At 37.3% G+C, this 13,179-nt stretch overlaps 1 long non-coding RNA gene and 1 pseudogene across 2 annotated transcripts; both read right to left on the bottom strand.

Moving 5' to 3' along the window:
• Nucleotides 1–381: 381 nt before the first annotated feature.
• On the bottom strand, nt 382–8,484 carry LOC148153994 (uncharacterized; annotated as a pseudogene). Its single transcript, XR_015766277.1, has 2 exons — nt 8,422–8,484; nt 382–4,072 (listed from the first exon to the last, which is right to left on the bottom strand). The product of XR_015766277.1 is annotated as an uncharacterized LOC148153994 (transcript).
• Nucleotides 8,485–10,329: 1,845 nt separating this feature from the next.
• On the bottom strand, nt 10,330–12,446 carry LOC148153993 (uncharacterized). Its single transcript, XR_015766279.1, has 3 exons — nt 11,725–12,446; nt 11,266–11,378; nt 10,330–10,628 (listed from the first exon to the last, which is right to left on the bottom strand). It is a non-coding gene; the product is annotated as an uncharacterized LOC148153993 (long non-coding RNA).
• Between the last annotated feature and the right edge of the window lie 733 nt (nt 12,447–13,179).

The following is a 13,179-nucleotide window of genomic DNA, read 5'->3' as shown; positions in this document are numbered from 1 at the left end:
ACATCATTGCACAAATATTGATTGAAATAGTTAGTATTTGAGTTAATAATCAGACACAAAAAGTGTTTCTGACACTATTGCATGATTAACACTCGACGGGTCAAATTGACCCAGGAACATTATTGCTGTATCTCAGAAACAAACAGAACAGGAGGGTTAACTTGCGATTAGACAATTAGCTCGGCTAAGACCATAAAAGCTCAAGTTAAATTGCAATTTCAAATGTATATTCAGAAAAACAACAACCTAAACAGTGCAATGAAATATGATTACAGGAAACAGCATGTTAGGTTATAACGAGGTTGTTAAGGTGTGAATGTTATGGAACTTTCATTTATCAAAGAATGAGAAGCTGTTTCAATAATAAGAGAAAGATTAATCTTTGTCTTTAAGTTTCTTTATTCAAAGGCAAAAGCGTTCGAAGATCCGACTCACTGAACGCAGTCAGGAGAAGAGCCCAGAACGACACACATTACATGGTTATACAGCCACAGCAAGGAAAACACCCACCCAAAGTCTGATCTTATCTCTATTACCAGATGGACCACAGAGACCATCCTGACCTCCTCCTCATGAACCATCCCTCACCTCTTGGAGGGGATGATTATATGGCAGGAAAGAGAGCTGATAAGGATTTCAGGAGAAACTTCTAACTCTTCTTTGTCAGTCACTCATGGACGCAGGTCAAACAAGGGGACAAACTACGTTCCACACATGACTGTCCTTTAAGACAATTTCCAGGCCAGGCATTAAGCATTTCCATCAAAGATGAAATAAGGTTAAAAATGACATTTTCTATTACATTCCACCCTTTTGATGATCAAATAATCACTTACTTCCAAGAAAATTTCCATAAAATATCAGTCACAAAAAGTTAAAGGAAGAAATAAATATATGTTAGTCCTTTTTGTGAAACATAGACATTTCCATTATTAGCAAAGCAAAGATAAACCTTATATATAAAAAGAAGAGAAATGACAGAGATAAAATAAGAATAACATCTAACAGAAAACACTTCAGTAGCAAACTGGATACAGACGAATGAAATCAAAATTTCCACATAAGCCATCTGTATTTGCACCCCAAATGATTTTAAGTACATCATAAATAGAAATTATGTACTTTTCTACATTTCTATTTATGATGCCACATCATGCAATCAGTATTGCATGATGTGGCACCAGTGTGATATGATACCATAGGCGTAGTGCAAGGAGACAGCTAGTGCAGATGGGTCTCTGCTCAAACACACCTGGATCAAATAAACTGCTCGTTTCCAGCCTATTGCAGAGAGGAATGAATGCTGGTGAGGGAATTCAGACATTTTGGAGCAGAGATGAATCTAAAAGTTGCAGGATGGTAGCCCTCGAGGACTGGAGTTGGTGACCCCTGATCTAGAGAAACTCATCTATGCGTTTATCTTTAGTCGCATTGATTATTACAACAGCGTCTTCACAGGTCTGACTAACAAATCAATCAAACAGCTGCAGCTGATCCAGAACGCTGCTGCTCGCGTTCTCACTAAAACCAGGAAGATGGAGCACATCACACCAGTTTTAAAGTCCCTACACTGGCTCCCTGTAGCTCAGAGAATAGACTATAAAATACTGGTGTTAGTTTATAAATCACTGAACAGGTTAGCACCACAATACACTGAAGATCTGTTGTTGTATCAACCTTCCAGACCTCTGAGGTTCCGGTTCTGTTTTTGCTCTGCATCCCCAGAACCAGAACCAAACGATGAGAAGCAGCATTCAGCTTCTATGCACCAAAAATCTGGAACAAACTTCCAGAAAACTGTAAAATAGCTGAAACGCTGACTTCCTTTAAATCTCGACTAAAAACCCACCAGTTTAGAGTTGATTTTGAAACGTAATCAATTAAGAATTTAGTGATGGCACTTGACTTAATGTAATGTGTTGAATGTTGATTCTATGTTGCATGACTTTGTGTTTTTGTGTTTGTTATGATGTAAAGCACTTTGAAATGCCTTGCTGCTGAAATGTGTTATACAAATAAAATGTGATTGATTGATTGATTGATTGATTGATTGATTGATTGATTGATTGATTGATTGATTGATTGATTGATTGATTGATTGATTTGTACTAATGATTCCACCATTGGAATTATGCAACAAGATAAAAACAATGTTATAAAAATCATTCCTAAAAAAACAAAAAAACAATCCTGTTTTCCCCGACCATGCCGTCTATCCCCCTGAAGTAAACCAACCCCACATATTCCAGGAGGATCCAGAATTTTCTGCTTTCTGTCTGCTCAAAAGGTTTTCTAACTCAATATGCATGTTGCTCATCCTATCTTCACACTTGATCTTAAAGAACATATGTTTTCAACCAGATAAACATTCTTCATAATAATTACAAATACGGTCACAGTCCCAGTCAATGTTGCAGGGACCGGTAACAACAGCAGATTGGCTGTAGTAGAATATGTAATTAAAGAACAAACACACAGCTGGGATTCGGTAACGCTCCTAGGAGTTTTCTTCACAACAGCTCACCATCCGTAGTCCTCTGGCCCCTGATGGTAAATGTCGTGGTCAGTTTTCTTCGTAATATCTGACCAAAGGTATCATCGTAGTAACAGAAGTTCAGTTCAGTTCAGTTTGCTAGACTTAGGGGTCAAGTTCTTAACTTAAGATGGAAACAGTCGCTAATAAGAATATAAATAAGAGAGCTGATAAGGATTTCAGGAGAAACTTCTAACTCTTCTTTGTCAGTCACTCATGGGTGCAGCGTCAAACAAGGGGACAAACTACGTTCCACACATGACTGTCCTTTAAGACAATTTCCAGGCCAGGCGTTAAGCATTTCCATCAAAGATGAAATAAGGTTAAAAATGACATTTTCTGTTGCAGTGAATCAACCATGTTGTTCCTAAATGTGGTTCTAAAAACAGCCATACAGCAAGACAGCCAACAACTATTTACTAAACCAATCTTCTGTACTGCTGTTTTAACATTTTACAGACAGCCTCAAAGTATCAACCATTTGAACAATTTTTAACATCTACAAAGGAGGAATAAAAGGATTATTGTGTCTTCATAGCTTGTTTGCTTGAATGTTTTTACTTCCTTCCTAATCTTGCCATGCTCATTTAATGTTTTAGTTTGCTGAGGCTTCAACTTCTGCTATAGCTCCTCCAGTAGAGTGTCTGGAATTGTTTGATATTGTCAGTATTCTTTCTCCTATCTTGAAAATGGCTTCCGTTGTTCTCAGCACAGCTTCCTCTAATGTTTCGCTCTTGGAAGCTATACTTGCACCGATTACACCTCCACCAAATGCACCTCCACCTACTACAGCCAATGGACTTGTATCAATGTAACATAATGTAACACCACCAAAAAATGCTCCCAGCAGTGCTCCTACAGTGACTCCAGCTGATATAATCAAAATCTGTACCAAGGGTGATTTTGATTTCTCTTCTCCCACTAACTGAAGTAAGTTGTTGGTGTATCCGCCCTGACTGTTTTTCATCGTCTCTATCGTGTTGAGAATCTGATTCACCTGAAACCTGTTGCTCCTGTAACCATCCTGCTGATCTTTCCAGTATTTATTATCCACAACGTGGCACCTGCCTCCACACTTCTCCACCAGCCTTCTCAGATCAGAATTCTCTTGAACAAAATCTTCAATCTTCTGTCCTGCTTCCAGCTGGTCACCATGTGTGAACACAACCACAGAGTGTTTCAGAGCCTCATCTGAGAAATATTCCTTTATTTTACTGATGACCTCCTTCTCCTGGTCTGCGTATCATCCCACTTCCAGCACAATGAAAAACGCGTGAATCTCAGGTGCGGACAGTTCGATACACTTAATAATTTCACTCTTCAGCTTATCTTCATCCAGATTGTTTCCAAAGAAGCCGGGAGTGTCGATGACTTTGACAGGAGCTCCATTGATACGTTTGGACTCTGCTTGGCATACATCTGTCTCAGAGTTTGGAGATGTCTTTGCTTTAAACAGACTGTCTCCCAGGATGGCGTTTCCAAGGCTGCTTTTCCCAATGCCAGTTTTTCCCAGCAGGACAATCCTGGTTTCATTTGATCCTAGAAAAAAATAAAATATATTTTTATCTAGTTATACATGAAATCCTTGTAGATTTTTCTGATATCAGAACAATCAATGACTACCCATCAGACTGCACCGCTTGTTTGTTTTTTTGCTTTAGTTATATTGATAAGACTTCAAAATTGACAAAATGTTGGTTTTATGTAAACTGATAAACCCAATCAAATATTTATAATTTTTTCTTTAGAATGTTTCTGTGCAAAACCCCATCATAATCCAGTATGATGGGAATACTTATGGGTTGAGTTGATGATTTAAAATGAGATAATCAGTTAGTTTTAATACAACTTTGGGTTTCTATGATTTCTGTTGGTATCAAATAAATAATCTAAACCAGTAGTCCCCAACCTCCTGTCCATGTACCAATTGGTACCGGTCCGCACAAGACATAATTAAATATTTCCGTTTTATGTATCATCTGAGTCTGGAGGATCTTTTATTTTGAAAATCCTTTAACTGGGTTCTCTCGGTTACATCTTGCGCGCCAACACTGAGCCCAAAGTTACTTTGTCGAGGGGAAAAGGCACAAAGAAGCGACAGGAGAATGGATTTATCCCGGACCGGTAGGTGAGTCCCACATTACAAACTCAGCTCAGCTGAGTTGGTGCTTGTTTTACAACAAAAATTTTCATTTGTGCTGCTTTGGCTTTGAAGATATTAATGAAAGTTTAAAGGCCAAAAGGTCAACCAGCTCACCTTCTTTTGTAAACAGTTTGTTCTAGTTTATGCTAGTTTGTGCACTGATTTGAAGTCATGAAAATAAGTCTTGATGATGACTGTCGATCATGAAATTGAGCTGGAAAAAGCTGACTAGATGGTTAGCACATGATTTGCTCTAGTCCTACTTTTAAGTATTCCAGCAGTACAGTTTGTCTAATAGCGCCCTCTGGTGATCTGAAACTAAAATACAGGTCACCGAGTTTGTTTTGCGAGGTGTTGCACCATTTCATTCTAAACAAGACCTAGTTTCAAGTGAATTTCATCAGCATTAAAATTAAATTATTCATGTTCATAGGCTTAACAATCTCAAATGAAATTCACAGATCCAGCATGAACTGATGTTCATTGAGCTTTGATGACCGCTAGAAACATTTTTCTTAATATCTTCAAAATGATAGCTGCACAAATTGACATTTTTGCTGCACAAACCAGCACAAATGTAGCCGAGTTGATTGACACCTATTTTGTTTGATTTGATAAAAGTGTGGGGGCTGGTTGACCTTATGACCCTTAAACTTTCATTAATATCTTCAAAGCCAAAGCAACACAAAAGAAAAATTTTGCTGCAAAAATCAGCACAAATTAAGCCGAGTTGATTGACATCAAATTTATTTATTTTTTTGTTTGCAAATCTGAACAGGGCCGGGGGAGTGGTTGACTCTGATGACCCCTAGAGAACATTTTTCTTAATATCTTCAAAATGATAGTAGCACAAACAAAATATTTTGCTGCACAAACCAGCACAAATGTAGCACAAACGTTTGACACCAGTTTTGTCTAATTTCATAAAAGTGGGTGTGCTGGTTGACCTTTTGACCTTTAACCTTTCATTAACATTTTCAAAGCCAAAGCAGGACAAATGAAACTTTTTGCTCCACAAACCAGCACAAACGTAGCACAAACGTTTGACACCAATTTTGTCTGATTTGAAGAAGGTGGTGGGGGCAACTTCACTCGGAAAATACCTGGAAAATAAACTGTGTAATCTAATAATCTAAGATCAAAAGAACTTGATCAATTCTCTGTGTAAAAAGAAAATAGTCAGAAACTGGATGGATGTTAAGCTTTCTGGAAAAAATGCAATGAATTTGTAGTTTGGTCCATTGGATAACCAGCTTTAATTTAGCAAGAAGCCAAAGACAGATTATTGCTTAGTATAAAAATATAAAAACAAACACAAATTGTGTTTTTACTGTGAAGCAGATGATAAATTAAGGATGCATTGTTACATATATTTTAAAACCAAACTCCTGTGATTCTTACATAGAAACAGAAGAATGAATAGTGAAAATCTTAAGATGGTTTCCACAAACACGACTAAAACAAAATGGACGTGCTCTGGGATAAGCAGAAAGCAGATAAGGAAAATATTTTGAGTGTGATCAACAATCATTGTTTGTATGTTCATTTTCATAGAGTAATTAATGAATTTAACTAGGGCTGTTGTAAATAAATATTTCAGTACTTACGATTATTGAGTTATCGGATAAAAAAAAGATCAAATAAAACATTGGTAAATCTAGCATAACACCAGTGTTACTAATCACATATCGACATCAGTCCAATTTTTCACATTGGAGCATCTCTAACAGTTACTTTTCTGTAGTTTAGAAAATTAACTTGTAACAATAATAGCTCACTTTCTAAAAGTTATACAAAAATCTGAAATTATATTCAATATAATGATAAAGAGGCAAGCTCACAAATACGCTTATGAAAAATATCAATACTCCAGCTTTTGGTTTATGCATTCATCTTCAGTCAGTTTAGTAGTTGAACTCTCACTTTGCCCAAACATTTAGCTCTTGTGTTCATGTTAGCGACGGGATTTGACACCTGCGTTCGTCACACACATAAACTCGTCGACCAGCCATGTAACGTCACGATGCGCTTCACGCATGTTGTGACCGGATTATGACTTTTATTTTCCGGTCTGTCAGTAAAGCTATCCGCTCACCTTTATAAATAATCCCGCCTTTCGCTCTGAACCAGCAGCTCCGGGAGGAGAAGAGCTGGCTCCCGTCATTTTAAGGATGCTTATTGGTCCCCCAACCAAAATCCGGACATTATCATGAATCAATAAAATCCTCCCAGGCCGAACTTGAAAATTGGACGTTATGCTGCTAAAAACTTAGCTATAATCAACAACTCAGGCAAAAGTGAGAGCGCAGAGCAATAACGACCCTGCATTAAATCAGTGATTCTTGAGAATAGGGACAAAACAGGTCCTATGGATAAAGCATGAAATTTGAATAAAATATACACAAAATATATTTTTTTCAAATATCTAACTAAACTAACCTGGGTCATGTGAGCACAACAATGTATATTTTTCTTTTTTTTTGCTGAATATTTTTTTATTTTAAACATTGTAGTCGGTGGATGATGCCTGTAAAAGCCCTTGTCCAGGAGCAGAACTCAATACATTCTTATAGTTTAAAACAATTAAAGAAATACTAAAATTATATATTATGACAATTAAGTATAAGTAGTCATATAAATAATTATAAAAGTATCGATAAATTGAATTAAAAATAATTTTTAGATATTTTCCAACTCCGTTGAAATTTGTCCTTAGTTTTTGTCAACACCGTCAGAAATGAAAAGAATGTAAAAAAAAAATCAGGCATTATTGGGGGGCACCAGAACTTCTGAGGACCCCATGACGTTGTCTTTTCTCTTCCTTTGCTAGGAGGGCTAGTTAGCTCCGGTTAGCTTAAGTTATTCTTTAGTTTTTTCTTCTGTTTTATTCCTAAGTTGTTTGTCACAACCATGATGTGTCAACTCCATAACTGACAATTTACAAAACTTTGATGAAATTTTGCGAAATAAAAGCTTAATTTTGGTATAATGTAAAGATTTAATGGACCTGACGAGCTACAATATGGCCTCCTTCAGAATAACATCATATAAATTGAGGTAGTTTGGCATTTCGTCAACTCCGTCAGATGTCAGCTCCGTCAGAGTTTTTCTGACTCTTTCAGTGAAATTGTTGTCAAATCTCACTTAATTGTGCAACTAATTCATTTTAATGTATTTTACATAAATTGCATTACTTCACATGTACCAAGTTTTTCATTTTACTCACTAGTTTGTCACCACCTTCAGTTCTGTGTCAACTCCGTCATGCACTGTCAACTCCATCAGATGGACTTTTTCTTGTTTTTTGTTTTAAATAATATTTATTTTATTTCTTGAGAAGCATTTGTCTGTAAATTGAGTAAAAATATCACTAATGGGGTATTTTAAAAATCATTTTAGATTTATTTTTGTCAGATGGTGATGACAAAGTTTTGGGTCAGGTCGATTAAAAATGTAATTTTTTTTAAAAAATTCGCAACTGGGAGCCTGTACCTTAGCATCTTCATATTTTCTAAACATTATTTGTCATATTTGCATACATAAGGTTGAGAAATAATTTAAAAAAAATATGGGAAAATTAAAACCCATTTTGTCCCTATTCTCAAGAATCACTGAAATAATAAAACATAAATTAATAAAGCTTTGAGGAAGATAAATTTTCGTCGAGGGATTTTAATAATCGAGGTACTCAAATCACTCGAGGAATTGTTTCAGCCCTAAATTTAACCGATTAAAAGTAACTCACCCGCCATGACGAAGAGTAGCTGAAAGCTGAGGGGAGCTCTTGTTGTCAGTTGTTGCTCCGTTAGTTCTGGGTGTGACTCTGGGTCTGCGTTCTCTCTTTAAGCCGCTTCACACTTCCGTTTCACTTTTGACTCGGCTCCATGTGAAAAGATCAAAAATATTTCAAGACACCTGAGCTTATTGTGAATGTGAACAACTGTGCACCACAACACAAGAAGCTGCACTGCAAACTATAGCTATTAACTTCTGCTTTTGGAAACTTATTAAAAACGATACAAGTTAGTTTCTCATTCAGCGAACATGAGACAATTGTAAAGATGCGACGATTTGATGATACTGTGAGCAGTGCTTTCATTTAAGTGGAATGAAACAAGTGCTGGTCCTCAGGTCAATAGTTCAATAGTTAGATAAGTTAGATAAATTAAAAAGAACAACGCTGGTTCTAAATCAAATCCACATGATCCAAACTGAAAGTGTCAAAATAGTCACTTCTCCTAAGAAAAGTGGACTGTTACTCTAAATAATAATAAAAAAGAATAAAGAGAGTAAAACCAAATGACTGTATAAAAAACCGGCTATCTATTGCGAGGCTCAAAGCTTCACATTGAGCAGACAGATGAGCTGCTGGAGTATTTTTAGTACAAGCAGCAACAGAAACCCACAGAACAGCTGCAGTCACAACATTTAACAGACGTAGAAACTGATATTAACAACAGCAAACCCAGATAGCACAGAATCATTGAAACAACATTGAATCAACGTCAGCCAGAAACATTGAATCAACGTTGAACGCTGACATTGAAACAACATCGAAAGTGGTCGGTGACTTGTATGTTGAATCAACTTTAGGGTTTCAACCATTACTGACATTATATCAATGTTGATTCAACCATCATCTGTATGTCAACTTATATGCCTATTTGTGTTGATATTACATTGAATCAGTTAGGAATCCACGTTGATTCAACCATTATCTGAACGTGGATCTGCATGCATATTTGTGTTGATTCTACATTGAATCAGTTAGGAATCAATGTTGATTCAACCATCATCAGAACGTGGATCTGCATGCATATTTGTGTTGATTCTACATTGAATCAATGTTGATTCAACACTCATTTGACTATGGATCTGTATGCATATCTGTGTTGATTCTACATTGAATCAGTTAGGAATCAACGTTCATTCAACCATCATCTGAACGTGGATCTGCATGCATATTTGTGTTGATTCTACATTGAATCAGTTAGGAAACAATGGTGATTCAATCATCTGAACGTGGATCTGCATGCATATTTGTGTTGATTCTACATTGAATCAGTTAGGAATCAACGTTCATTCAACCATCATCTGAACGTGGATCTGCATGCAGATTTGTGTTGATTCTACATTGAATCAGTTAGGAATCAACGTTGATTCAACCATCATCTGAACATGGATCTGCATGCAGATTTGTGTTGATTCTACATTGAATCAATGTTGATTCAACACTCATTTGACTATGGATCTGCATGCATATCTGTGTTGATTCTACATTGAATCAGTTAGGAATCAACGTTCATTCAACCATCATCTGAACGTGGATCTGCATGCAGATTTGTGTTGATTCTACATTGAATCAGTTAGGAATCAACGTTGATTCAACCATCATCTGAACATGGATCTGCATGCAGATTTGTGTTGATTCTACATTGAATCAATGTTGATTCAACACTCATTTGACTGTGGATGTACATGCAGATTTGGGTTGTTTTTATATTGAATGAAAGCTAAGGATTTATGTACATTTTAGGTCTGATAGGTCTACATCATAACATGCCACTAAAAGTTTCTTCACTGGTGTTAAACACTATATTATTGGCAGATGATGGGTAAACTGTGTACAAAAGTTTAAAAATGACAACATGGGTTTGATTTAACATTTTATTTAAGAAAAGAGGGACAGATCTTTAAACATATTTGATTCCTTTTTGACTGTCAAAACAACAGTCTGTTGTCCACAGAAGAACAGAGTCCATGGGGTTAAGCTTTGTACTGTATGAAGTAGGGAAACAGTACAAGTTGTGGTATCCCCAGTTTGACTCTGGTTGGCGTCACTTTGATTCCTTGTGATGTCTTCCTCTCATTCTGGCGCATAATGAAGCCACTTCTTGACAGTTTTGCTGCAGTCCTCAAGAGTCAGCTTTCGGTCAAACTGCAGAGCAACAGCTGAAAAAAATAAAAGTGAGGAAGGTGCCGGTTAGAAATATGATAAACATTTGAAAAGTTCTGAAACACAATGAAATATTAAACAGTGTACTGGTTACAGGTCTGAGAACAAATACAAACCATATAGTTCCCCATGTACACTCACTGTTAAATTAATATCTTAATCTCTCATTAATATTTATCTTAATGTTTACATATACAACTACATTTACCCATTAAGCTGCAGTATAGTGTAGGATTTATGATATTGATATTAAATCAATATTTAAAATAAAGGGCTGTTTAGAAGAAAACCTAACAATAAAACTCAGGGAGGATCAGGTTTATTTAACACACCAGAGACAAATAAATCGAACAAAAGGTGATTTATAGTGTAGTTGGAAAAATTATAATTTTTACAGAATAAACTTCCATCAAAGCTGGTTCAATCTTCCATCAACTACAAATATTTCCAAATAAGTTGATTAAATTCCTTAAAAAATGTCTCTATAATAATAAAGATCCCACACAAGTAACAATAGTCCAGTTCAATTTAACCAGTAACCAATCCAAGGATCAACAGACTGAATCAGTCATTAGCAGGTTTAGTTCAGTGTTTCACCTGCCTTACATGTTAAGTGTTTCCCTTCTGCCTCACCTGGATTGAATCTGTGGATGATTAACAACCTTCTGCACTTCTTGATGGCTGCAGACGGTCATGTAATCATCCAACTTAGCTGTTCTGATACAGAGGCTCATTTAAGCACGACCCTAAGCATATCATAATAAAAAGTTAAAAACAAGTGATTACTATCACAACAATTTAAAGCCCACCTGGACCAGCCAGCCTTACACTTCCTTGTCCACCACATGCTCTCCCAGACCAAACAATAGGCCCCGCCCTATTTTAAAAACTCAAATCCCACAAAATCTCGCAGGATTTCATACTTAGGCCTGGAGTGGTGGGTAGGATGAAAATAATACAAAAGGAGACATGATCTCAATTATTAAAAATATCCGTTTTGCCCCAAAATAACCAGGATTACTATGGGCACAAAACAATGCCCTTATTTTTCAATAAACACATTTAAGATCAAAGTAATATTGAAAAACTTACCATAAAAGTGCTCAGCGGAGAATTCAATTCAGAAGCCGGTAGCAAACAAGCCAGCAGCAAAGTGGCTTTTTGGTTGGGACAAACCACAAGTGTAAAATCGGGGAGGTGGACTGTACAACTCCTAGTACAGACTTGTAGATGTTTTTGTGTCAACACATTATGCACAGTCAGTAATAATATTTACAGACAAGTAAGAAAATGTACAGAAAGGAATCACAACCCACTGTTCTCAACATGTAGTGCTTAATTTGAAACATGACTAACCTCCACCTAGTAATAAAATGTTCTGACCCAGAGCTCAAGGAGGGGGAGGGAAGAAGGGATGAGAGGGGGTAAAGAGGAGAAGGTTGGGAGGAGCGGCTGGGTGGGGGAGGCTTGGGAGGGAGTAGGGGGAGATGAGGAGGTGATGAGGGCTGCAACAAACTGCCCAGATTGCACACAACGGTAAATAAACGTTGAATTATAGTTAGAATGGTTGATTTTTGGTTGAGGTCAACAACTGACGGTTGATCAACCATCAAACAACCATCCACCTCTAGCCAAGTAACCAATGTTGAAACTGTGTCATTGAGTCAATGTTGTTTTGTGGTTGAAATCTAATGAATGAAATGCTAATGTCTGATCAACGACTGATCAATGTTGAATCAATGTCAGCTGTTTTGCCACACCCCTTCCCCTCCTCTCCTCCTCATCAGAGCTCTGGGTCAGAGCATTTTATTAGTGAGTGGGGTGTATTACATTCTAAATTAACCTCTGTAAAGGATAGTGGGTGAAGATTCATTTCTGTACATTTTCTTTCTTTTTCATAACAAAGTCCTACTGACCATTTGAGTGTGATATATTGACACAAAAACATCTACAACTTACTACAAGGAGTGGAGCGGTCCACCCCCACCATTTACATGAGTGGGATGTCCCAAACACACAGCCACTTCGCTGTTGGCTTGTTGGCAAAAGATGTTAATTCAATGTTGAATTGCCATCATGTGCAATCTGGGCAGGCGCAGAACTATGGAGGGTCTGGGGGTGCGGTTTCAAGTCGCTTAAATGTCTGATTATAGACTGAGAAAGTCTACCGCCTGTTGAGAAAGGTCTATTTAATGTTAAAGTTACTTTCCCTCAATGGAATATATACTAGTCAGTCCCAGTGACCGTTTCACTCACGGTTTAGCCGATGTGTTTCCTGGGTAAAGATCAAACAAAAAACGCAGACCAACCTCCCCGCCCCTCGCTCAACAGTTTCTGGTAGCGCAGGCGATAAACGTCAGGGGCCTGGTGATTCGTTAGGGGTCCGGTAATTAGCCCCGCCCCCTGGCCCAACGCTGACTTGTTCCGCTAGTGAATCTGGGTATAGAACGGAATCACAACTCAGTGTTGTCAACACGTAGTGCTTAAGTTAAAACGTGATTAACCCTCACCTAAAAGGGGTTGTGCTGTGGTGGCGCAGGGGTTAAG

This window comes from Poecilia mexicana, unplaced genomic scaffold (genome assembly GCF_051168715.1).
Source record: "Poecilia mexicana isolate PSO_F unplaced genomic scaffold, ASM5116871v1 scaffold_18, whole genome shotgun sequence".
NCBI classification, from domain to species: Eukaryota; Metazoa; Chordata; class Actinopteri; order Cyprinodontiformes; family Poeciliidae; genus Poecilia; species Poecilia mexicana.
This window is presented reverse-complemented; position numbering and strand designations above follow the sequence as displayed.